The following is a 27,180-nucleotide window of genomic DNA, read 5'->3' on the forward strand; positions in this document are numbered from 1 at the left end:
ACTTGAAGTCTTTCGCCGTTTTAACAATACCTGCATCGGGTTTAACCTTATGCTATTTCAGTTTTTTTGAGTCAGACTTTTACAATGTCAGAAATGAAAATCTGGTGAGAAAACATTTGATAAGGATAAAATATATGAAGCTACTATATAAAGACTGAAAAAAATCTCCAATAAAACTAATCTAGCAACATATTTACTTATGGAATAATTTCAGTGAAAAGTAGCAGGTGCAGATTAAAGTCTTTATTTGAAATATGGAAAAACAATAAATTGTATTGACACATTTATTTGGAAGACAGCAAGTTGGTGTTATAAATATTAAAACAAGAAAAAGAAAATATTGTTTAGGATTGTGAGTATATAGTATTTGGAGTATAGACACAAGTTAATAAATGATTATTACTATAAACATAAGTTAAATTTTAAAAATATCAAATCCAGGGAGTCTAAGAAGTACAATATAAAATAAAATTTTTAGAATTGGGAATCACAATAATGTGAGTTCTACAAAGAAGAAGTAAAAGATGCAAGTTCACATGCCAGTGAAGGGCAGAACTTTCTTTCAATAACTTCGTGCTGCTGTGTTGTATGTCTAATGGAATGCTCAAATCCTTCAAAGAGACTGAAATATGTTGTACTACAACACAAATAAACCACTGGGGGAGTCATGGGGTCATAGAAGCATAGCCTGGGATTGGTGAGATAGAAAAATCACACATGAGTTATTGCAAGGCTCTTAGACTGTTCCTAACTGTGCTAGCATTTTGCATCTCACTGGCAAGAAACCAGAGAAGAGATGCTACTGCTTTTATGCTTTAAAGAATTCAGCATTTCTCCTAACAGTGCCACATGGCATAGGGACAGAAGCACAACCTTAGGTAGGGATTAGAACATCAGGGTATTAGCCATGGCCAATCCAGTAATTGGCTGTGTGACCCTGTGCCTACCTTTTCATCTGTCTGAGCCTTAGTTTCTTCATTAAACAGATTGGGTGAAAGAAATTTTAAGGTCCCTGTTATCTCTAAAATGGAAAGAATTCAAGAATGAGGATATATTCTCTTATTAAATCTTTTCACGTCTCATGAAGCGCGTGTTGACTGAAAAGAACATGCTGACAGTGTGGGTTTTACGTCGCTGCCCAGGATTTGTCTGTCCATGTCTACGTTTGCAGATTTTCAGTCTTCCCTGGCCTCATTTCTGAGTCTCAGTGTGCAGACTGCTTGTCCTGCTGAAGAGGAAGCAGCCTTTCCCAACTTGCTCTGCAGCTGGTGCCCAAGCCTAGGACCTGGGCTTTATGAATCAAACGTCCTAGGCTGGGTTTTTCAGTTAAATACTTGAAGAAAAAAATAGTAGAGAATCTCTCTGAAGGCATCAGAACTAAATCATTATAAGAAGTTTGGAGCATTTTCTCCGGGCAGATTCCAACTGTGTTCTCCAGCCTTATCATTTCTTCTGTGATCTACTGAATTTAGTTTTTACAAAATGCTAAATTTGTGCTTCCAGGCTTACTTTCAGTTTGTCACCCACTTCTTTCGTATCACTTGATCACTTGCACCAGTAAGATTTCTGTAATACTCTGGTTTTTTCACTCCTGAACACTTAATTGTGTCTTTTTGTGTGTGTGTGATTTAAGTAAACAATTAGATATTTTGCGCTAGAAAACCCATTCAATTCCATGCTATTTAACATGATTTTAGTTTTCCTGTAAACCAGGACTCTTGCAGAGCACCTATACAACTTATTGATAAGGAAAAAAGAGAATATATCTTCCATCAGGGAATTAGAAAAATTGCAATTGAACCTTATAAGTATGACTTTTGAACTGATAGTTAATTTCTTTATTCTTCAAAATGTCCCAGAACTGCCCTCAGCACTTGCTATGACATTTTGTTCTTTTGACCTTTAAATCTTAATCGCTCCCTAAGACATGGTCAAGATTGGACAATAAAGTTAATTATGACATTGCTGAATGACACCAGGGGGGGTCATTGTGAAAAATTACATTTTCAAAATGAAATGTTGAGGATGAATTGATCAGATAAGAAAAGAATCTTGGAAAAGTGACTCTAGGGACTCTATCAAATAAGATATATTTATATATCCTGACTCATTGTAAGGGATGGCTGTAGCAAACTTTTCATATCATTATAAACATATTAATGCACATAAAATCAGAATTATTTTATCCAGAACAAGAGAGTGGAATTATATTTTCATTTTTTTCTTTTTTATAAAGATTTATTTATTTGAAAGGCATGTTTTATAGAAAGAGAAGAGTCACAGAGAGGTCTTCCATTAGCTGATTCCCTTCCAAAGCGGCCTCAGTGGCTGTACCTCAGCCAGTCCAAAGCTAGAAGTCAGGAGCTTCTTTCTGGATCTTCCACATGGGTGAATGAACCCAAGGACTTAAGCTGTCTTCCTCTGTCTTCCCAGATTATAAGCAGGGAATTGGATCAGTTGTGAAGCAGCCAGGGCTCAAAACAATGCCCATTTGGCATGGTCTTACTGTAAAGGTGGAGGATTAGTCTGTTATGCTACAAAATAAGCCTGGGAGTTACATTTAATTAGAGTAATCATAACAAGTTTAATATCACAAACACTTTATAAACAATAAAGGCTCTACAAAGTGAAAGAATAGAATGAAGGAAAATAGCACTGAATTCCCATGTTAACATTTCTTTACAAAACTTTCCCAATCATCAGAATTCTCAGACAACACTCCAAAAGATATTCCTTCTGATTTTTATTTGCCACAGGAAAGTTTCAGACATAAAAAGGCTATTTTCTGGCTAAACCCATATCTTGGATGATCCATTAAACTTCACTGTGTGTGAATGAGAATAATCTGCCTTTCTCATGTGGGTATATTGATACAACATGTTGAGTAACCATGATACCTGCCTTTTAAGAGTTAGCAATTTAATGAAGAAGGCAGGGCCAACATTATGGAAGTCTCTATTATTCATAGCAGGAGATAGAACTGTCCTGACACACTTAGAAGGAACTATAATGATGTGCTTATTTCTGTGTATCTTTATGTTTGTGTTTATATAATTATCACACTCCTACAAACAAAGGGATAGAACTGGACTTGAAAGTATTTTAAATGAAGTGTGAATAAAGTTTGGAAGACAGACACAGTACAGCCAGAACCTGATCCTCTTCCAGGAATGGGAGTGCCAGGATTTACCTCCACGGGGTTTCACGTCACTGTGTGGCCATCACTATTGCATGGGATCTGAGGAGCAACAGAAACTTACTCATGCTTTGGATTTCAGATTATTTTCCTGAAACCTTGTTCCCAACACCATAACACCTTCGTATTTTTGTTATCTATCTGAAAATGATTTAGCGTGAGGTAAAGAATGAAGACTAGATTTAAAATTACGCCTGTAAATCTGATGAAGAAAGAGGAGGGTGGGGGCGATTGGCAGAGATCGCAGGAGTGAGGGAAGCAAGATTGTCTTAGGATTGTATTTATGGGATACAACAAATCTGTTCTCTTTGTATTAATAAAAATGTATTAAGGAATTTTAAAAGATTAGATTCTCTGGTGCACTACCTAATAGATTGCAGCTACTTGTACTGCAGGGAGTTCTGCAGTAATACTCCTGTCCATTGAAGCATGTTCTCTGATATATAATGCTCTTTGTTTTTTTTTTTTAAAGATTTATTTTTTTTAATTTTTTAATTGGAAAGGCAGATATACAGAGAGGAGAGACAGAGAGGAAGATCTTCCGTCTGATGATTCACTCCCCACGTGAGCGCAACGGGCCAATACTATGCCGATCCGAAGCCAGGAGCCTCCTCCGGGTCTCCCACATGGGTGCAGGGTCCCAAAGCCTTGGGCGGTCCTCGACTGCTTTCCCAGGCCACAAGCAGGGAGCTGGAAGGGAAGCGGGGCTGCCGGGATTAGAACCGGCGCCCATATGAGATCCTGGGCGTGCAAGGTGAGGACCTTAACCACTTGCGCCACCGCGCCGGGCCCCAATGCTCTTTGTTTTAAAAGTGTGGTTTCCATTGACATTTTTCAAGCCCTGAAGACAACCTACAAGCCTTCGCTGAGATGTCTCAGTTGACTTGCTTTGCTTTCGGTAGGAGGTTGAGATAAAATTAGACTAGAAACAGTAAGAGTTGAATAGTATCAGAATGCAACAGCATTTACTCATGCAATGGATTGATGTGAGTGACTCCTAATGCACTGCACCAGCCAGACCTGAAAACCAAAAGGTTTGTATTGTCAGTGGGATTCAGAGGATCCTCACTCACACCTGGAGAAGGGCCTCCATCCTCCTCTCAGTCTAACTAACATGTCCCTCTTCTTCTCGATTCTTCCTATACTCAGATGCCAGAGGAATGCATTTCTTGCTCTTGAAGGAGAAGGGCAGGAGGGTTTAAGAACTGTAGACAAGTAGCCCTCATTTGTGTGCACCAGGTCAAGTGGCAGTCTTGCAACCCCTGCCAGCTGTCAGGCCTTTGTGCCTGAGCGGCATTGTGAGCAATCAGCTGTATTACGGGTTAGGCTAGAACTGCTGTCCTGGCTCTGGAGGATAATGGAAAATAAAAGAGGGAGACAAAACAAGAGTTTCCTGTTTTCTAAAATCGGCACTTTTCCCAACAGAACCCAAAACTGAATAAAGTGGCTCATGCATTTTAAATAAACACGAGAGGCATGTGAGTGTTGAGGTATTCTGGTCTAGCGCGGTCCAGAAGGATGATAGAAACTTTCATGCACATTTTGTCAACCAGGGGACGAGTCAAATGAAAATCTGAATGAGGGAGAAAGGTGTGGGATAGCTAATCTTTGCCAAGTTATCTCAGAATCCTCTTTGATTCCTTGGGTGGATGATACCTCACATTCTGCCACAGTGCCAAGGGTCAGCTTCAAGAGACGAATTACAAATGACAGGGTTGTTCACAAAGTTGAGAAAACAGAACTCTGATATTGGTGGAGATGTAAGGGACGGAGTTTAAAATCAGAAAAGCAACACTAGTCTTAGGATATTGCGGTCCTTCCTCTCTAGGGATACTGAATATGGAATTGAATATGAAGTATGATCTTTTGTCATAGACCAACAAATTTATTCTATTGGATACCAATGATTCTTTCTGGTTAGTTTAAATTCTTAACCCCTTATGTAACCACCAATGTTAGATCAGATTGTTGTAGAACTCTATGCAGAGACAGAATTGTAAGTCTAAGAATGTTATGGTAAGAAAGATGAGAAACACAGATGTGGGGGCAGGGGAAAGCTTCAATCTGTAATGCTGAAAGGAGAAGAGAGGTTGGCATGAAGAGTCCCCAGAGTGCAGCCCAGTTGTGAGCAAAATTGATAGAAAAGCCAGAGTTACCTTCTACAGAAATTCATGGTGAATGGGCCAGACCGAACAGAGCAACCCTGTGAGTGAGAACTGCCAAGGGAGACAGAGCCATGGCACAAACATTGGCAACAGCCAATGATTGTAGTCAGTTCTCTTTGAAAGGTAGATCATTTAGAAAAGACATCTAAGTAACTCCCTGCTATGGCCTCCACACAAGTGCTCATGGTATTTTTGTTGAATTACTTAAACCAGTTACAGCCCATCAGTGTTCAAAGACTAGTCTTCCTACATACACAGTCTTCGTCATCTCTTCCACTATTAGATGTCATCCAGTTTCTCTTAGAACTGCTATCATTTTGGGGAATTCACTCACAGACAAATCATGGTGACACAAGGGTGGTGGATTTTATCCTGGCCTGGAACCTACACTTGGGGTGACTCTACAGAGTAGAAAGAGGACCTATGTTGCTTTAATTTTGTTCACTGGATTTGCTGTATCTCTACACTTCAATTTGTAGAGTGGCCCTTTATACTTATGAATACACTGAAATATACTTTGTTCTATGTAAAAATTGTCTTTCATACAGTCACTCTTTCGACTGCCACCCTGTTGTTTCCTTAAATATCAAGTTGTCCTGGGATCAGTCTCTTAACCTTCTGCTGTTCTCTGGTTTCATCTGTAAGCTAAGTGTGAATGTATTTGAAATTTCTGTCTCCAGACAGGACTTCAGTGCTGAACTTCTGGTTTTTATATCCAGTTGCAACTGGATAATTCCATATGAATAGCTCAAAGAAAGCTAAATCAGGTTATGTAAACTGAATCATTTACTTCAGGCCAAACACTCACTAGCTTTTTATCACCAAGATGGTTTTTCTAAATACAGAGTACCAATATTAGATTCTCTTTTTCTCCATCTCTTTTACATTTTGACTTGGTTCATTGTTTCCTGATTTCTCAAAAAGTTCATTTTCATAGGCTTGGTCATACACAGTGCTCCTCATTTATCCTGTTCAGAACTATGTAAATAAACTTTCTAAAAGTACTCATGACAAATTCTTAGGCTCTACTTTCTTGTTCAATTTCCTGCCTCCTACAGCTGCATTGTGTGTCCTGCTTTGGAGAGACTTTGACATTCCCTATAGGAGTTCACCTGGATGTCTGTATTCTTGTGTAAACTCACCATCACAGTGGCATTATGTCACACTGCTATATTTTGCATATGGTTTTACAGTATCCCCTGAGGCTTCTAATATTATGATTTAGTTCTCAAAGTGGTGTGTTAAAATAGAGAAAACTTAATTGGACTGTGTATTTGTGAAGCTGTTGGGCAGTGATTAGGATTAAATAAATCCAGTAGGGTCAAGCCTATAATTGAGGCTAAGTGGCTTTATAAGAAAGGTGAGAGAGAGCGAGACCTGTAGAGGCACACTTGCATGTTCCCTATTAGTGTCACCTACTGCCTTATACCTCCTCAGGACTCTGCCAGCAAAACAGCAACAACAACAACAAACAGGCATGCCTGCCTATTCTTGGACTTCAGACATCCAGAACTTGAGCCAGAAGCTTTCCCTTAAAATTTACCCAGTGTGTGAGATTTTTATTTGTCACAGAAATGGACTGATGCAGAATACTTCACATATTGTCATTAGAACTTATAAAACTTACAAAACAAAACCAGTTTCTGGATCATGATGAAGAGAAATACCTGATGAAGCTATGAAAAAATAAACTTTGAGTAAGAAGTTAGTGGCCAACTATAAAGTTCTGATCAAACAAGAATTACAAAGAGAGAACATTTCTCAACTCTAATTAGCCAAGCTGTACTCAGAGATTATATGTGTGATATCTGGTCAGGTTGCCCATATCTCAACATATGTCCAGATAATGTAGTATTACTATCAAAACAGGATGACAAAACCTTCAATTTGCCAGGGTGGGCTCAGTTATCTTTTTCAATCCTGTTCCTTCTTCATCAGGAATAGAGCATAACAGTAACCTAAAGGCAAAAGAGTAGTTTGAATTTGAAGATATCTCATTTAGGTTTTTCATTTGTTACTTCCTTAATTCTGTTTCAGTGATGATCAAACTTGAATATGCTAAAATTGACATATAGGCTTGCATGAATAAAACAGTGCTAAATTTCTTGGAAAACTTCAGATTTTTATAACTAATTTTTACTGAGGTGATGTTTCTTGTATGCTATGACAGTAAAAGCATCTAAAATTTGACTTTATTGAATTTCCTGTGTTGGGGACTTGTCACCATTCTTTTTTCTCTCTTTCTGCTTAAGTAACTTGTGCTCACATGTCCAACAATTTGTAGACTTTGTTACTCATTCAGTGTCTCCCCTGAGCCAGAATACCGTAACTGCTTTCCTTTTCTCTATAGTTCTGTTTTGGAAAACTTGTTGTTATCTATCAAATATGTCTAGGTCATTGTTTATAATCATTGGTTTTCTTATTTCTTCTTCCCAAATCAGCCATGAGCTCTTTGAGGGTTTAGACCACACATCTAAGTTATTTTCTGGCATGCAGCATTATGTTTGGCATGTAGTGGTTTCCAATTAAAGCTTGTTGAGTGAATACTAAATAAAAATCAATTGAAGAAGAGTATAGCTTAGCGATAGTGAGAAATGAGACAATCAATTGAAACAGAATGATAATTTCCCTTAGAGTATGTTCCATAGGTAACGTAATCTGTCTAAATGGCAGGCTTGAGTGATACTGGCAGCTAATTATCACACCTTGTTTTTGGCCTGCAAGTCTCCTACGAAGTGAGTTACTGGTAGGAAGTGGACATGATAGAAACATGCTCCCTTGTGGCAGAACACAGTGTCACGGGGTAACTTCTTCTCTCATTTAGTAAAGCACATTGTTCGTAGTGTAGGAAAAAAATGTGAAGGAAAATGAGGCCGCTTGGTATAACACAAAAGATATTAAAGCTCAAGGTTACTCATTAAGATCTGAAGGAAAGCATTTTAAAAGGAGACAAGTATGCTCTGAGCAGGAATATCTATATTTATTCATTGACAGATGAGGTCATATGTGGGTAATTCATTGTCAATGTTAGTTTACATGAAGTGCACTGAATTTGCAAATCAAAGTAAATCTGGAGGTGATTTAGTATAAAGCAGACTAACTTTTTTTTTAATTTCAAAGAAGTGATGCTCCAGAGAACAAATTGCCCTTTAGCTAGGACTGTATTTGATTATGATATAAGATATTCTTAATCAAAACAGATGCTTTTGTACATGTTAAAAGGGGGTTGTTACTTTGGGGTTTTTTTTGTTGTTGTTTGTTTTGAAACTTCATCTGGCTTAACTGTGGTACCAGGAACACACACATGAGATAGAAACATGGTCTGTGCAGGTGCAAGGAGTTTCAGGTACAGTCTGTGATCTCTGATGAATGGGGATATGTTACAGGCATAACTGGCTGAATGTGGTCTTTCCTTTAGCCTTCCAGCCATGCAGAAGAAGGCAGAGGCACATCTGTTGCGCTGCAGATATTGTCGTTTCTGTCCTGCTCTGTAGCTCTCTGTCCCAGCTCCCTTACACCCTACCTGCCTTGAAGACTTCTTGCTAAACAGTCCTGCACTATTAAATGACTGGAATGTGTTCTGAGAATTGCACCAGTAGATAACTTTGTGGTGTGAGCATCCTAGAGTGTAGAGTGCTTAATACGCCTAATTGATATAGACAACTATACTCTCAGGTTCTGTGCTGTAGCCAATTAATGTTAAGCGATCAACACTTAACAGTACAGTTACTGCACTGACTACTACTAGTAGCTGAAACAATCATGAACTGTGTGTTTAAATAAGAAAAATTCTATAAAAATTCAGTATGAAGAAATCAAGAAAGGGTTCCTTTGTGTAGAGCACTTATCCTGAGTGGAGCTTACAGGGCCATCAGGGGAGTGTGGATGCAGCGTTAGGTGAGTGGTGGGTGACAGTAAGGTTCAGAACGTTTCTGAACTCTACGGACTCTACTGGAAGGTATATAAACACTGTTCCCTTAGGCTACACCAGATATCCACAAACAAATAAACAAACAAATACATAAATAAAGCAAATTTCCTTTCTTCAATCATAAATTAATTTAGCATAACTTTTTACTTCAGAAACTTTTCTAATGTTTTAATTCTGTAACAACGCTTAGCTTAAAGTCTAGGTGTATTTTATATATGTACAAAAGTATTTCCTTTCTTCCTATGTTTTACAAGTTCTTTGTTTAATTCTTCAGCATTTTTATTAAAAGCTTAGACATAGCATGCATTATGGTACATGCCTACACTGGGTCGGGATCATTAATATCTGTCTTAGAGATAGGCATTTCTGCACCAGGATGACACTCCTAGGATCACAATGACCTATGCTGGACATCCCTGGCGGTACGCATCTGGGGCTGTAAAGTTTTTTTCTTTGATAAATTGAAGGAGTGCAGTTTAAAATAGCAATGAGATTTTAACATCACAGATACATAAATCAATAGCAATGCCACTTGTTATGATGGTCAACTCTCAGGTACTTCGCATGGCTGCAGGTGCTGTGCTGTGTAATACTGGCAGTAGAGTAGGTTTGCTTACACCGGCATCACCATGAACACAACAACAGTATTCTGTGCTACATTATTGCAGTCACTATGGCTTCAGTGATAGAAATCCTTCAGTTCCATCATAGTCTCCCGAGGCCAGGTGTTCTGGGTTTTATAACCATATGTACAAAAGAAAGACTGATGGAGACGAAAGAAAGTTTTGGCTTCAGGACCTTGGTGATTCTGAGCAGATTAGAGGCAAAAGCAGAGTTTGAAAAGAGTGATGCTTTTTAGGGTTCTGTTTTATTTTGACTTTCTTTGAAGTTTATTAAAGACTTTCTTTCTCAGTTTGCCTCTCCCATTACTTGTGGTTCTTTGTTTCCATCTCTGGATTTTATCTGGCTGAGGGGCAGATAAAGTTTGTTGAAAGTGCTCAGAATGGAAGAGAAAAGTGAATGAAAGAGACTTGTTTAGTAGATTCACAGCTGGTATCTTTCAAGCCTGTGCGAAAACCACATCTTCATATTTGCCTTGGGTATGGAATATCTGATGGTTACCACACATGTATCCAACACAAATGATATCTGAGTTTATTTATGTCACAACCCTAAATATACAATAGAATAATTTGGAGAACTTTTAAAAACCTCACTCCCAAGAGGAATTAAATTAAATTAGATCTTAGTTTTAGGAGCCAAGTATCACAAGTTTTCAATATCTCAGATGACTCCAAAGTATGTATAAGTGGATAAATATTGCTTAAGATTAAAGTTTAGAGTCATTTTCACAAATACACTTATTTCTATGAGGCAGAAATCACTAATGCTACTAATTTTATAGAAGTGTGACAAGCATGTTAAATTGCATTTTAAATGCCGCTGCTTTCATGGGTATTAACAAGAAACTATGGGAAATAAATCCCAAAACAATATTAGTTAATTGACATCTTACCAGGCAAGGACCAGCACAAATATTACCTATAAAGAATTTAAATTATTTGTACCCACACAGGACGTTCACCAAGAATGTATTTTATTTCAAGTCACAGTACTGGACAGCTATTTACTACCTCAAATTAATTATTCTGTAATGGTGCTGTACTTGGATTTGGGGAAAAATGGTTGAGATTTCTGAAAATATATCAAAAATCAAGCACACTTCAAAATAGCTAAAACATGAGGTAAGGTATAGTATGCAAATATATGAAACTGTTTAGTTCTTTTTTACAATAAATGAGTGGCATGTGGTTTTTAAAACTTTTATATTTTATGATACAGTTCCATAGGCTCAGGGATTTCTCCTCCTCACTTACACATCTCCCCTCCCAGCACTGATTTTATATTGTTACAATATTATAATCCTGCAGTAACAGTCACAAGTCTATCATTCTGCTATTTAAGTGATCCTGAAATTGTAGGTATTGGCAGTTGTTTTTTTTTTTTTGTTTTGTTTTGTTTATGCTAGCAGTGTTTTCTCCTTTGAATTAACATGAAAGTCCTGTACTAATAACACCTGTTACCTGGCTTTTTTCATGTACTTATTCCGTAAATGTGTGTGTTTATTGTTGAGTCATCACTGATGGACCTAAAATAAAATAGAACACGACTTTTCCAAACAAGTTACTCACAGTGCAAAGCAGTGCTTTTCAAAGTAGTAAGTTCATCTAGAGGTATAGATACTGCTAAATGCTAAAGAGGTTGAGAGAAATTTGCAGTAGTAGCAATCAGTGGCGAGTTTCCTTGTGGAGTCATTAAGAAGATCATAGTGTGACAGGTCTGGAAATAACATCACTATTCTCAAACAGTGTGTGGCACATAATCCATTTTCTGATTTTCTTTTCTTTTTAAAATTCCCCGTGCATATAATTAGCTAATAAAAATATAATAAAACTAAATCTTAAGAAGAATAGCAGTGAAGGAAAATCATAGGCAATCCAATGCCTATATTTTATTGTTTTATTTCATAAACTAAAATTATGTTAAAATTGATGAAATCTTTAAAAAACCTACTCAAAATGTTTGCATTTATTTTGACATGGAACGATAAATAATTTCCAGCCTGGTGCTAGTCTTCTAACCAAATATTGAGTACCAATGTTGTCATTTTTTATTCAGGCTATTCCTAGTTACTTGAGACATCTAGGGTAGAATCTAACAGAAAGTGGCCTATGGTCAGTTAAGTTTGGGAAATTCTGTAATAAAATTTCCTGATGGTAAAAATACATAAAATGTCAATTCTACCAATGTGTTTATAAAACAAAATAACATAGCCTTCGGGTTTTCCACAGGTTATTCAACCATGAATTTCTGTTCAAGGGCTCTGATTAATAACTTTAGGATATCAGGTTTTAGTGGGAGACAATTAAGGAAATGCTGATCTGAATAAGTTTCCTTATTTTACAGTTGACGAAACAGAAACCTGTGGGTGTCAAGTGATTTGGCTTCTGGTCAAATAACTGTTTCATAAACCGGTTAACTAATTATATTAATTTGTAATATACTAAACAAAACTGTAATGGGTATTTATTATATGCCATGAACTTTATTAGGTGCTTTATCTTCCAAATCGATAATTATTTTGTAGACATGCAATACCTGATCCTTCAACTTGCGAACTCTCAGTTCCAGTTCCTCCACAAACACATCAATAATTATTCTGTGTTCTTGTTTTTCCTAAGCCTCAATTTTTTTTAAGGTTTTTATGCCATTTGTGAAGATTTTTTTTCTTTTTTTCTGGATGGTGGCTAATTGTAGCCTACACTATTGAGATGGACTAGTCATTGAATCTTGTGAAATGATTGGCTTTGAGGGCCCTGCACAATAGTGGCTAAATCCTCACTTTGCATCTGCTGGGATCCCATGTGGGCACCAATTCGTATCCCTCCTGCTCCACCTCCCATCCAGCTCCATGCCTGTGGCCTGGGAAAGCAGTCAAGGTTGATCCAAGGCCTTGAGACCCTGCACTCCCGTGGGAGATGGGGAAAAAGCTCCTGACTCCTAACCTCTTCCAATCAGCTCAGCTCTGGCTGTTACAGCCTCTTGGAGAGTTAAGCAGTACAAGGAGGATCTTACTCTCTGTGTCTCCTTTCTATATCTGCTTTTCCAATTAAAAAATAAATCTTTAAAAAAATGGCTCTGGGTATCATTTTCTCATTCACAGAATATTTGCCAAAGCAATTGTGGTGTGTCAGATAAGGTTTTTGTTTTTGTTTTGTTTTTTTTTTTTTTCATTTTGTATGTGTTAACGGTCTTTAATTTTAAATCCAGAGTTTGAGGTCAGTGATTTTTTTCTTTTTGTACTAATTCTAGAGATAAGGAGACCAAGAAAGAAAAGCATTAAATGTCTTGACTTTGTTCAGAATGTTTATGTAGGACAAATCGCAAGCAGTCTGGTTCAAGGACTCAAGCGCATACAAGGCAGAACTATGCTTTATGAGATGAATGCAGTGTTAGTTTAAGCTAAGAGAAATTTATCTACATGGATAGATATTACTCTAAAGATCTCAGTCTAGCATTTAAAAGGGATTTTAAATGTTTAGAGAAATTAATTTCTTTTTCAATATCATTCCTGCAGGTGAGAAACTGCAGATACACTGAGGAGGCTTTCACGGGGGCAATGGGAGTTGTGTGGATGTATATCGGAAGAGGGGGATAATCACAAAAGGTTATGTGTTGCAGTCAGAGTTCGTAACTGTTTCTAACACTGTTTAATGCTGTATCGCTCTTTAATGCTAGTATTAACTTCTAAAAGTTGGATCAACTCTAGATGTTCTCTAATAAAATAATAGCTATATTATATTACCTGTGAAGGAGGGAAAAAGTGTAACAGAATTAATAACTTTCAAGGTTTTCTTGCAAAATATCCTTTTGCCATTCATTCAATAAAAATGATTTATTTAGTGTCTAAAATGTCTTTCATATCATGAACAGTGCTAGGGATACAATATTGACTGAAACATGTTCTGTGCCACTATTCAAATCATTCGGCTGAGAGAGGAGGCTTTAAAACACACAATTAAACAAACAAATGTGCTGCCTGTTACCTTTTATCTGCACTATAATTTATCATGAGGCAGCATATGACAGCTCTTCGCTTAACATAATGTTTTGTTGTGTTCCCCAAGAGCGCAATGACTTGTATGTTTAAGAACTACTCTGACTCCCACCTTCATTTTAAGGGTTCATGTAATGGTTCTTTAGAGCTCATGGCTCATCCAAATCATGTGATCAAGACATCATCCTCAGGGCAGTAGTTCTAAACCGAGATTGCTCTTGTCACATTCATGAACATTCACACGTTCATGCAGTCGTTTTTTTGTTTTTTTTTTTTTGTTTTTTTTACAATGCCCTGAATCTTATTCTAGTTGAAAATAGCTCTTACATTCTCTTTATTTATTTATTATGAAATAAAAGTATTTTGGTTTTGGAGTGTTTATTGCAGGGGGTTTATTCTTATTATTTTATTTTATAAAATAAAATGGGGGTAATTTAATTTTACATAATTTTTGCAGGCTATATGATCATGCGTTTCAAATATTGAACCTTTTTTTAATCGATTTTTCTTTTCTTCTTTGAGAAGGGAAAAATGGAGAGACAGACAGAGATTGTTCTTAATATCTGGCTCATTACTGAGGTGCCTGCAGAGGTCAGGACATGGAAGTCAGCAGCTAGGAACTCAATCAGCTCTCCCACATAGGTGGAGTGCCCCCAGTGTTGACCTGCTGTCTCCCAGGTTCTGCATTAACAGGAAGATGAAATTAGGAGCAGGATCTAGGATGCAAGTGCAAGCATTCTGATGTGGGCTGCTGACATTTTAGCAAGCATTACAAGCACAAGGCCAAATGCCTGTCCCTAGGTTCACCATGTTTAATGCTGGGATTAACAACTAGGAACTTCTTGTGATAAATACAAGTATCGCAGATAAAAAGTAAAATGTCACGAAACCACCTTTATCTTTCAGGATTATTCCTTTCTCTCTCTCTTTTTTTCTTTTAAGTTATGTATGTGGAGAAATAGAGAACAATGGTGGGAGCAGAAAGAGAGGATGGGATGGAAGGAAAGATAGAGATCTTCCGTTGTCTGGTTTTCTGCTGTTATCCTCAGAAACAGGTATTGGACGAGGAGCAGTTCTGGAGCTGGGTACTGAGTCTCTCATATGGGTAGCAGAGCATTTGAGTCATCCCCTGCTAGTTTGCCAGACCTGTTACCTTGGAGTTGAATGAAAAGCAGAGCATTCAGGCATCATGCTGAAGTGGGATGCTGGTGTTATGGTGGCACAGGCTGCTGTACCACAGTCCTGGCTCCCAAGTCTTATTCTTGAATCTCTCTCTAATCCGTATAAAGCTACTAGTATCCGTTTCATATGTGTCCTCTTAGACGATTTCCTGCTTATCCATGTATGAGTATTATAACTGTGGCGACCATAGAAAATACAGTATCATTCACTCAAGTATCTTTTAGATATGTATTTTTCCCTAGTAATAAAATATTAATTATATTAGATTTGTATCTACCTTGCCTTCTTGTTTTGTCATTTACATATAATATAGCATATTTAAAATATGTATTTATTTTTATTCAAAAGGCAGATTTTTACAGAGAGAGGAGAGAAAGAGAGAGGACTTCTATATTTTGGTTCATCCCCCAAAATTGTTGTAATAGATGGAGGAGCTGAACTGATCTGATCCAAAGCCAGGGCACAGGAGCTTCTTCAGGGTCTCCCACATGAGTTCAGTGGTACAAGGACTTGAACCATTCTTTGCTGCCTTCTCTGATCATAAGCAGGGAACTTGATTGGACATGGAGCCACCAGGAGACTAACTAGTGGCCAAACAGGATGCCAGGGTTGCAGGTGGAGGATTAGCTGGCCATGCCTCTATGCTGGCCTCTCTCTGGCATATTTTGCTATCCAAAAAGTTGCTTGCAATAAGCAGTGCTGCAATAAATATTTTTGTGAGGCTATTTTATGCACTGGGGAAATATTCTAAGATATCAGCTAAAAGCCTAGCAAGAATATGACAGTGACATTCCTAAAAATATGTCACTGAGAATGGGCATCCAAGTCAAATATTAGTGTTACACTACACTAAACATTTTGCCTTACGGGTCAATATCTTGGACATAACATAAAATGCTAAGTTTATAGCAAAAGTAAACAACTGGCATAGATTAAATGAATAAAAGTTTAATATATTAATTGATATTCAGCAAAGACTTCTCTACTTACAGGTACTGAATTGGGTTTAAATAAATCATTGGGAAGACATAGTTTCTTCCTTCACAAAACTAAAAATATTAAGGGAAAGAAAATCAAACAAAGAGTTTATTAAGTCATCTAACTCTTTTATAGGGCTGTACATAAGTTAGTGCAAGAACTTACTGGAAACAATCAAAGGAAACAAGTAGGCTCTTTAAGGAGTGAATTCTAATTTGGGATCTGAAGGAAGAATGAAAATTGTAGGCAACTGCTATGAAGGTGATGGGAACAACATTCTAGGCAGAGTACAACATTCCAGACTGCACATACAAGCAAGAAGAAAGAGCTGCTAGTTCTTGGGAATAGAAGTAGCTTAATACTCCCAGAGTACAAACAATATGAAATACAAGGCACACGAACAATTAGTCACATGTGACCTTTATTTTAATGCTCTGATTTCTGTGATGTCAAGTAAAAGGTATTTCCCCTTTGTTACCTTTGATAAGCAAATGAATCTGATGCACACGATCTTTGGTCGTTTACTGAGCTTTTAATGTTTATTTATTGGTTCAGCAACAACTAACATGATTTGATACCGAAATGTGGCAAGAAAGCAGAAATTTATACTTGAGCAGAAATTTATACTTATAATTTATAGTTGTTTAAGCTGCCAGATGTGAAACTGACATTCCATTTGAGTCCCTACTGCTCCACTTCCAATCTGGCTCTCTCTTAATGCATGTGGGAAAACAGCACAAGATGGCTCAAGTGTTTGAGTCCCTACAACCCAAATGGAAGAACTGTTTTTCTAAATCTTAGAAGTTAGTAAGTTAGTGTGAGAACTAAACCTTTAAAGGGAGCAACTAGGCTCTTCTAATTTGGGCTCTAAAGGATGAATGGAAATTGTAGGCAACTACTTTGAGGGTGATGGGTTTCCAAACCCTTGGTATTGGTCCAGATCACCCATAACCATTGCAGATATTAGGACGTGCACGTACATATGGGAAATCTCCCCTTCTCTCAGTCCTTTTCCACACCTTCTCCCTTACCTTCCCTCCTCTTTATCTCTTCCTCCCTTTTCTCCTCTCCCCTTCTTATCTCTTTTCTCTCTGTAATTCAGATTTTGAAATGCATTACCTTTTAAGTCAAAAGACAGTGTTTATGTGAAATGAAGGATGAATCTAAAAGGGGAAACACATTTTCCATGAATAAAACAAAATTTTTTACAGTGGTTTGCATGGCACGTGAAAGGCAGATTTCAGCTGTTCTTGAAAAAACCAAAAAACCAAAACTACCTCCATCTTTATAAACCTAAGATTTAAGTAGGAATTTTTGAGGAGCTTTGAAATACTTAGTTACATGGTTAGCTCCATTATGTATGAGATAACATAAATTGTAGTTATCCAATGATTTTAGTATTCTAACTATCTGTATCTTATTAAAATGCTTGCCTTCTTCATCTCCTCGTCCTCGTCCCTTCAGCACAGTTTGTTATTTTTTGCTTTGGTGATTCTTTAATTTGCGTTTGGTCAAATGAAATATGAAGCAACTCTCACAACAGCCACTTCAGTAATCAAGATGATCGCAGAATAATTGGATGTTGAAGTATTATCTTATTTGAAACAAATGTAATGTAAAATACATGTCATCTGCTCTAGATTGCTTCTAGACATCGAATTGGCCTTCTAATTGGAAAGTAGACCATTTCCCAGTAGAGCATCACCATGGAAAATATCAGAAAAATGTTTCATAAATGATTCTTAGGAGAATTAGTAGGGGGATATTAAGTGAGTATCAGCTTTCAGTTTGTTGAGTAGTATATTTGAAGTGGCATAGAATGTACCTATAAATGTCAAGATGAAATTCAATCACTGCTGCTTTAAAACAAAAGATCTAAGTATATATTTTTGTGTTGAGTAATTCAGTGCTAATTCTATGTTCTTTCTGCTTTATAGAGTTATTTCAAGGTACATTCCTGGGATGTTTTTAAGAGAATTTTGCTTTTGAACTAAAAAAAAAGAGGCAAAAAAACTGGGTTCTTGAGCTCAGAAGAAGCACATGGGTTTTGATTATTGACAATTATGGCTTGAAGTCAATACTCCATGCCCCCAAATTTGAGTGCTTTACCTTTTCATTATAATACCACTGATCATACTTACAGTGTGCTTGGATTGAGTCATGATATGTTTAACCCTGTGTTGTTTTAAATTTGTACTTCTGCCTCATTGCTTTGATGAAAATTTGCTTCTCATAAGTTGTGTCAGTGTCTCTGTTTTCCATTTTATTTGCCTTTACCAAACTTGGGAATTTATTGATAAGTAACAAGTTGTAATGAATTTCATCAAAATATAAGAGTTACGGTTATTAGATTAAAACTATTACTTAATTTGTGCTACATGAAATAGGAAACTGTTTAGATAATATTGCATCCAGTTATTCCTACGGAGTGTGCTACCTGTGCTTTTGACCTTTAAAACTGGCTTTCACAATATTGGCTTTTAAATTGTTTAATATTTGTTTATGAACTTGAGAGGTTGATAGTGTGAGAGGCAGGAAAATAGAGATCTTCCATCCACTGGTTCACTCTTCAAGTGCTCACAATAAACAGGGACTCAGTTTCTCATACAGGTGGAAGGAACCTAAGTCATTGTGCCAGCATCCACTGCTTCCCAAAAGCATTATAAGAAAACTAGATCAGAAACAGAGATTAGTCAGGATTTGAACTAAGCATTTCAATATGGAATGTAAGTATTCCATTCTGCAGCTTAATCCACTGCATTACTGTGTTTGATGTTAACTTTTAAAATTTTATCTTGAAAATATTCTATTTCATAATCCCCCCAAAGTGGGAACTCAGTAATTATTTGGCTAAACATAACTGGAAAGTTAACTCCTGGAAAAAAAAAGCTTAAACATTTGTGTTAATATTGGATAGCAGCATCTAAGTATAAAATTTTTGAAATATTTGAGCAGAGATTAAAGTCTTGTCTTGCTACTACCCACTTTCTTATTGTGTTTTCATTAGAGATATTTCTCTCTAATCTCAACATTATAGATAAGAACCAAAAGGAGAAGGGAGATCAATAAATAGGAAGCTTAAGGCAAAAAAATGTGACAAGATCCTTCAGGCATAAAATAAAATTTGCAGCACTTGAAATTCCTAAGGGGATAGAAAGCTGGATAGAAATTTAAGGCTGCATGCAGAATAGACATAATTCACAAAGAGTGGGAAGAAAATTATGGGGTGGGTTGGGGAATTATATTACAAATAGCATCATACAGTAGAAAAGTAGGAGGAGCTGACCTGTTCAAAAGTGAACACACACACACACACACACACACTCTCCTAGAGTGATATTCAATATTAAATGATATTTCACATTGTTCATGTTTTAAATTTATTATGTCTCTCTATAACATCCCCCATTGTAATCTCTCTAGAGTTATTGTTCATGTCCTGGTTTCCTTTTCCTGTCCTACTTGCTATCCACCTCATGGTAAGCTATACTATCCTAGGATAGGGCTGGGAAAGAATTCTATCAGCACATCCCCACCCTTTGTAATCCAGCATGCCCTTTTGTAACTACACTTTAAACTTATTCAAAATTCTCCTTGAATGGAAAAGTGAGCAAATTACAGGATGTAGATGGATGGACGGATGAATGAACGTAAAAGTGAATAAAAATATTTAGTAAGACACTATGTCTCGGAAAAGTTGCAACTTAAAAGTGAGTGGATACCTAGTGGCTAAAGTCCTTGCCTTGAATGTGCCAGGCTCCCAAATGGGTGTCAGTTCTAATATAAAGAGGTCCTGTTTCCCATCCAAATTCCTGTCTGTGGTCTGGGAAAGCAGTCAAGGATGGTCCAAGGCCTTGGGAACCTACACCCAGGTGGGAGACCTGGAAGAAGCTCCAGGCTCCTGACTTCGGATTGGCTCAGCTCCAGCTGTTGTGGCCACTTGGGGAGTGAATCATCAAACAGAAGCTCTTCCTCTCTGGCTCTGCTCCTGTCTTTATATCTGCCTTTCCAATAAAAATAAATAAATCTTAAAAAAAAAGCAGCCAGAATCCCTACAAATCAGACTCTGAGATGAAAATCAAGGTTTCCAGGCAATGCAGTACTTTCCAGGTAGTTGCATTACTTTTGGGGAGAGAAGGCAGCCTGCCTGTTAGGAAGAAGCTGAACCATCATTCCCAGTGTGACCTCAGCTGGCTGCATATGGAGTTATTGACCAGGTATTTCTGCACCTGAATATGCCAATCATTGAGAAATGGCATTCCTAGAAAATATAAGTTTGGAAAAAGACACAATTCATTCCCCAGGAAGAAAACAGGGGATTAAAAATTCTAGTCCTTAAAAAGATTATCTTTCTAAATGTATAACAGATCCACTGCAAATAACAAAGCCAACCACGTTTGCCATTTACCTAAAGGGCAATTCTGAGTTCAGTGAACAGGAATATAATTTTCAGCTGATGATAAAATGAAATATATTTAAATGATTTTTATTATGTTAAAAGTGTTTATGATGGAACTAGAGAGCCTAGTTAGTATTTCTGTTCCATTGCATAAGTGTTAAGCAGCAAGTTATTACAGGTGTGGGCACTCTAATCTTTGTCATCAGCTCTTGTCTCACACAGAAACAAGAATTTATTGAGATACACAGAATGAGAACAAAATATATATATAAGTGGTGGGAAAATGATCATGCCGTCCTATGTGAGTGGGACTCAGTATAAGTGAACCAGAGGGTTGCTCAAGAAGACAAATACTTACATCCATGATCCTTGACAAATACAGGACTTTCCTTCATTTTCATCCTCTCTTATGGCATGTGAGGTGTTACTTTTCGTTGTTTGAAGCCACCTTAGAAGCTCATGGCACTCCATCAACTTCGGATGCGACTTGATATCTCTGTAATCCTCATGGTGACCTCCTTGTTGGTCCCGCATAAGATCCAGGCTTCTTGGGAAGATGCATGTCTTTGACTGACAGCATGTAGGAGGTAAGACTTCCAGGCCACTCATATCAAAGTGGCAGAAAAAGAGTAGAATTTAAGCTATCTCCCGGTTTAATCTGATTCTACATGTTTCTTTTTTTTTTAATACATGCATATCTTATTCTAGTTTGAATTCAGTAAGCTTCATTGCAAGTTTAATGGAGGCATGCACATATTTTTATTACAAAATTAATCGATCATTAATTCCATTGTGGACATGTGAATGACAGTGATTAGGATATATATACATATACATATATCCTAATATATATGTGTATATATATCCTAATATATATGTGTATGTATACATATACATATATCCTAATATATATGTGTATATATATGCATATATATTTATATCCTTACACATACATATCCAATACTGCTATGTATTTCTTCTCAGTTTATTATAAATCTATGTTACAGACCTAAGAGGGTTAGTTGGGTAGGAGAAATAAAATTACCTTAAACAGTCAATGAGTTAATCCAGCTGCCTGTTTTTCCTGAGAGAAGACAAGTGCATACTTCCATATGAGAAAGGGAACCAAAAATTCTTAAATCACTTCTCAGTGCTAGTGTGCATGCTCTGTGCAATATGTTATCAATATGATAATAGAAAGACATTGTGAAGCACTCACTTGGTGCAGGGTACACTTGAAGTGCTTTACATGTGTTTGAACTGAGTGGTAATTATATTAATGCCATAGTTACATAATAGATGGTGAATCAAAGGCTTGAGATTTTCAGTAATTTGTCCATGGTCACTAGGAGTTGAATTTGCATGATTTGAAAAACTATCCATTATCTTATTTAAAATATGGATCCTCGTTGTTAGCTGCAAAACATGGAGCATATTGAGTTGCCAAATATCTTCAAATACTGAGATAAAATTGCCAATCAAAATAATAATTGTCAAAAATGCAATGATAAATGGCCCTTTACAGGCGTTTTTGAAAGCTAGTCTGACATATCTCCACTGGCCATCACTGCTTTGTGTTTTCTCCATACACAGTTTGTGTTCAATTGCATATTTCTGTATCTATGTATGTCTCTAATATTTTACATTTTGTCAAGACTGCACAGGTATTCATAGCATTCCCTGCTACCTCTGATACAGGCAAACACTTTAAAAATGGAAATACTGTGTTATGGAAAGATAGTGTTAGGAGAGTAAAACCTATTTATCTTTTATTCCTGCTTTATCATTCAGCAGTTGTGAAAGTTTGTGTTATTTAAACTTTCTGAGATTCAGTTTTCTTGCATGTTGAATGATTATGCCTAAAACGTGTCTTTTAAAGATACTCTACAATAAATACTGAGGTTACATAATCGTGGTATCTGGTGTATCAGACAGACTGTATATTAGATAAATTAATTCTTTTTTTTTCTTTTGGTCATGTAGGACCTGTAATTCTTCAGTGTTTATTATTGCTAAGATAGTGTATAGACTCAATCTGAAATGCACTAACTCAGTGGATAGCTCTAAATCTGATCCTACCTTTCTGTTGCTGTCCTGCAGCGATGGACTTGGTGCACAGAGCCGATAATAACACGCGTGGATACCCTGACTGGTGGTCGAAAGCCGAAGTTTATTAGGGGCATCAGACTTTATACACTGAGGATCATATAGGATAAGGGAGGAGGTTTTGAGTTTATCAACAAAACCCATCAGTTGTTTCCAGACTTTTGTTTGGAACTCCCTTTCTTTTGTATATTCCACAAAGTGTTCTCGTGCTGTCCAATCAACTGTTCCCATATAAATGATATCAACTTAGTTATAATGATGGCACACACTCAGTTGTTCTTATACAAATGATATCCAGTCAGTTATACAAAAGGTATCCATTCGGTTGTTCTCAAGCAAAAAATATCCAATCTGTCACACAAATGGCATCCATCCAGTTGTTTTCGTACAAATACTATCCTATCAATTGTAATCCTCTGCTCCCTGACCTTCTAGGGTCACAATGTCCTTCTACACCTTTCTTACTGTTTCCCTTGTCCATTTTATTAATATTTTCCTTTGAACAGTATTTATGCTAGAGAAACAAGAAATAAGACAATGTGTATTTCTTTGGGAGTCAATTTTCTATATATCTTAATATTAAATCAGAGACCAAAGTAGAAATTTTAAAATGGTTCCAACCATTAGCTATTGTGAAGCTTTTTATTTTTCTAAATTTATTTATCCCATTTCTTTCCTTCCTGACAACAGTAAATTAGAAATGATTGAAGTTATGTCAATGTGCACAAGTAGATATATGTTTTCAGGTAACTTGACGATGCGCCAGGAAGACCTTACATGGAAGCTTCACACTTTTAAGGTTGTTAAAGTGTTTTCGGTTATTGGGGTTTTTTTTTAGTTTTTTTTTTTTTTTTTTTTGGAGGATAAGAGTAACAAAAACTGATGGAGCCACTGCTTTCCTGTTACTGAACTAGTCTAGGCTACATGAAGTTTAGTCCCATACATTTTAGAAGCACAGCACTGTTGCTACTGAGGGAATAAAGAAATGAATTTTAAGGAACATTAAAGTATGAGTAAAATAACTTTTCACATCGCAGGGGAGATGCTCATATTTCTGGTCCATTTTCCAAGGTGAGGTTTCAATCCATGGTGTGTTGATGCCAACTTTAATCCTCAAAAACAAGCCATCAAAGTAGCAACCCTCTGCAGACATGCTCTGTGTAATTCAAATGCATGATACCCGTTAGCTACTGCCCGAGAGTTGACTTCTGCCGCACAGACTTAGAATCATAAGGAAGCAAAGAACCCATCAAAAGACTGGAGACAAGTTTGATATATGCAGTTCATTGCTCATCTTACAGCATCACTGCCAGTCATGTCCTTAGAGCTGTGGGAGATTTTGTTCATTTTATGGCATCTACTGCATTACAACATAAGCTCTTGCAATCTAACTGTCAGAAATATCTCAGGGTGAGTATTGTACCTAGGAAAGATTGGTGTAGCTTAGCCAGGGACACAACAAATAATGCATGATAAGCAGTGATCAGGCTTTGCTGACATTTTTTTTCTCTATGTTCTCAGGGTACTGGAAATATCTTCTCCAATATCATATCCAACTTCTGGTGGCGGCCATTCATACTTGTAATACACACACATATATTTCTATTTAGTTAGGTCCGCTTTTGGAAGTGATATTCATGATCACATAAAGACAGCATGTGGAACTACAGCTGGTTCCCCTGCTATCCCCTTAGGAAGTCAGGCTGATTATAATAGTGAATATTTTGTTGCAGGGGAGTGGATTGCATGTGGAGTTCAGATCTCCACCTCTCTCAGGGTGGATTTTCGGGCCTTTACTCACCTGCCTAAGGATCACTGAGTGTGGACCTGATGGGTAAAAAGGAACAGAACCAAAATGTACTGAAGAAGTTGTGCTGTAGACTCCCTTCCCACCTGCTACTGTGTCTGCCCTGAATCACTGCTTAATACAAGAATAGCTTTGGTACTAGGATGGCTCCAGTAAAATTACAAATACTGCCTCATTTCAATATGATGAATGAAGAGTTTTAATGAAACTGGCCCAAACTGCTCTGGCATGCTGCCTTATTTCTGTGTTTTAAATGGGAGTGATCCATCAGCCACACGCACTGGCTGTGTCTCCACATCCCGCTTTGTGGTGCTGGCTTTGCCCGTTGTTTCTCTAATTGAGCTCTGTGTCCTCTGACCCTCACCACTCCCCATTCTCCTGGGTTTGATCAGTGATCTGGCCTCCCTTTGCACCGTTCACCCTCCTATACCTCAGTACTGCTCATTTCGGTGGTGAGATACGGCATTGTTCTCTACAGATTCCTCCCTCTTTACTCTTCCCCAGTCTCACATCGTAACATACTAATGGGGCAAAATGTCTGGCGGGGATTAATTACATTTGCCGGCTGCTCGTTCATTATAGTTGCCTATTTCCCATGAGCATGGTTGTAAATCAAATGATGATGCATGACTTTTTAAAAATTGGAAAAGATAAACAAATAGTAAAGGGGGAAAACCCTACAAAAATAAGAAATATAAATGAAGAGGAGGGTTGACACCTTAATCAAGCTGGCTGGTAGCTGCAAGAATTTCAGCATTTTGCTAGAATAGAAACTGGAAGTTTGTTCGATGGTTCTCTCTCCTTGTTTGTTTCTTTAAAACAGGAAACAGCATAGCATTATTTTTCTTTCTTTCGGAGTGTTGCTTAAAACAGCGTGCATGATGGAAAATGCGACTGCAATCTGCATGGCTGTGTGAATGATGGTAGGGAGGCTGGGGTTTCATTAGGCAGCAGTTTCAATGAAAGGAAGAGAAATAATGGAAGGAAACAACTTTGAAAGGTTGGAAGTTCTTCTCTGAGTAGAATTTTTCTACAAATGCCGTGTCTGGAGTATCATATGCTGGAAATACACCCCAAAGCTTTTCAGAGTTCCTTTTAACTAATCCAAAAACAGCAGTGTTGTAAGAATGTTCATCTTGAAGGTTTGCTGAGAGGATTACAACAAAGAATTCGATGAAAAATATTTTCAGAATCTAAAGTCTATGTTCATATGAGGGGTGTACCGAAATTCCCAGAAAAATGGAACAAGAACTTAATAAATATCATCCATAAATATTTGAAGATGTGTTTTTGTGTATAACATAACCTGACATAATGCAAAAAAATATATACACTATAATGACTGATTAAATTGATGATAAATAAAATTAATTTTTCAGGAACTTCCAGCTAATACAGGTTTTCTGTATCTCTTCCCATTGATCTGTGTGCAAGCTAAAATAACCACATTAGCGACACGGAATGTGGGGAGAGAGAGAGCGACTTGAGTGCTCATTGCTCTTTTATCTGTATATTTTAGTTCTGTGAACAGATAGGGGATGTATTTGTATAGGCTTTGTATTATGGCAGGACTTCTTGAGATGTGGGAGATAGGCCATGGCACTCCATACTCAATCCACCATTTGATTTCTAATTCTGTTTTGAAGAGTTTTTGATGTTAGATAATAAGGGGACTACGGGAAAGAGTTGTCGCATTCTAACTTGTCTGAGCTTAAAGATTGTGGGTGGCAGGGGAGCACTGCCTGAATTCAGATCACAAGATTGCTAGGACTATTGCAGAAAAGTTCCATCAGCTGGTGACTGTATCCGTGGGACTGCATGATCTTGAACTGCCAGGGGCTGAAAATCCAAAATCAGAGCCTGGGAAAATTGATTTTTTTCTGACAACTATGGTGGAGAAAGTGTTCCTTGTTTCTTTCTCAAGTTTCTGCCAATTAGTTGGCATCCCTTAGTATTCTCTGGATTATAGATTTATCACCCTAATCTCTACGTCAAGGTCACATGGTGTCTTCCTTCTAAGTATATCTGTGCCCAAATTTATCTTCTTATTAGGATACCAGAAGTATTGGATTAGAGACCCATCTACTTATAGGACTGCCCCAAAGTGATTTGCAAACCTATTTACAAATAAGGTTGGAATCACATCCCAAGGGACTAAGGCTTCAATATGTGATTAGCCTAACACAATAGTGGTAAGCCATATTGACATGTTCCTGTTCATTCTTAGATTCCTTTGAGTGTAAGATGTGATGATTGTGAGTTCATTGATTAATCTGGCACATTTATCAGTATTAAGTTTATATGCTGAAAGAAGTACAGGAACAAGAATAATTATCAGCAAGCCCTCTTTCTGTTCATCTCTCCCAGCTTGCTGAGAAAGGAACCTTTCTCTGGAAGCAAATGTGCTTAATTTGCTACCTACCTGGACAACATTGTAGAGATTGTATATTATCTCAGCCTGCCAGACCCTCAGTGGAGTAGAATGGTCTTAGTAGTAGCAGGACAAAATAGAAGCGTGTGAAGACCACAGTTGTCCTCTCTCCTTGTGGAAGAACACAGAGCCGTAGTGTCCTTTCCCCCTTGATTCTGAACCACAGAGCAGGGCTACACCTCTGATTGCATCAAGGTGACATCTGAAGGAGTAGCACAATTTTGCATATCATGGTGATGATTAGAAAGAAATTGGAGCATTGCAAGATATTAACACTAAAGACATCATTTCCGAGTGTTCCTTGTGTTAACGTAATATTTCCAAAACACATCTGTCTGTTGAACCAATCAAACCACATGCAAACATT

Source organism: Ochotona curzoniae, unplaced genomic scaffold, assembly GCF_017591425.1.
Source record: "Ochotona curzoniae isolate NIBS_2020 unplaced genomic scaffold, NIBS_Ocur_1.0 contig_4093, whole genome shotgun sequence".
Lineage (NCBI taxonomy): Eukaryota > Metazoa > Chordata > Mammalia > Lagomorpha > Ochotonidae > Ochotona > Ochotona curzoniae.